The following is an 873-nucleotide window of genomic DNA, read 5'->3' on the forward strand; positions in this document are numbered from 1 at the left end:
CTTGAGACATATTTAAGGTCAACTTTAAACTTTAAGGTTAATGTCCTGAATGAACTCCCTCTTTGTCATCTTTGTTTCAACATCAGTCCAGTTCCTGCCTGCAGGCTCAGATCAGCTTAAACTTTATGAAGGACTCAGCTGGGTCAGAGTTCTGTCTCCACCTGGTGGTTTGGTGGTTGATAAGGCTTCATGTGCACAGAGGAAAAAATCCCATTAGGTGCATTTGGGTCCTCGTTCATCCACCACACGCAACGAAGCTAAACTGTAGCTTCATATTTACGATGCAGACATGAGATTTAAAACAGTCTGTACTGGAGAAACTAAACATTTAATTGGATTGCTGTGACTAACAATGTCCTTAAGCACAAAACATTACTGAAACCATTAAAGTACATCTTTTTTATATATATATATAAGTTTAAAGTGGGAGGAAAAGAACACAATTTAACAGCTTTTCAAGTAATTCGTAATCTTTTAAACCTGGTAAACTAGTTATAAAGTCAAAAATTGTTTTTCGTACCATTTTTACCGTAAAAATGGTAATTTGAGCTGTAAAGTTGGGCATTTTAACATGGAGGTCTACAGGGAGGGCTGCAAGGTGGCGCACTTGGTAGCAGCTAGAAGGTTGCCGGTTCACGTCCCGGTGGGGGCACCGGAATCTTTCTGTGTGGAGTTTGCATGTTCTCCCCGTGCAGCGTGGGTTCTCTCCGGATTCTCCGGCTTCCTCCCACACAGTCCAAAAACATGTTGAGGTTAATTGGTGATTCTAAATTGTCCGTAGGTGTGAATGTGAGTGTGCTTGGTTGTTTGGTTTAAACTTGTTGGCACTATTCCCATGTATTTACGTAAAAACAACCTATCAGATGGTTATGT

General features: G+C 40.7%; 1 protein-coding gene and 1 long non-coding RNA gene across 2 annotated transcripts in view; one reads left to right on the forward strand and one right to left on the reverse strand.

The window, feature by feature from the left end:
- The window catches only part of LOC103370623 (uncharacterized), a 28,012-nt gene that overhangs the window by 11,783 nt on the left and 15,356 nt on the right, over positions 1-873 (reverse strand). The window lies entirely within an intron of this gene.
- Positions 1-873, forward strand: part of LOC103370620 (uncharacterized) — a 3,496-nt gene that overhangs the window by 2,346 nt on the left and 277 nt on the right. The gene's annotated exons all lie outside the window — the stretch shown is intronic.

Source organism: Stegastes partitus, unplaced genomic scaffold (genome assembly GCF_000690725.1).
Source record: "Stegastes partitus isolate 25-593 unplaced genomic scaffold, Stegastes_partitus-1.0.2 Scaffold1453, whole genome shotgun sequence".
NCBI classification, from domain to species: Eukaryota; Metazoa; Chordata; class Actinopteri; family Pomacentridae; genus Stegastes; species Stegastes partitus.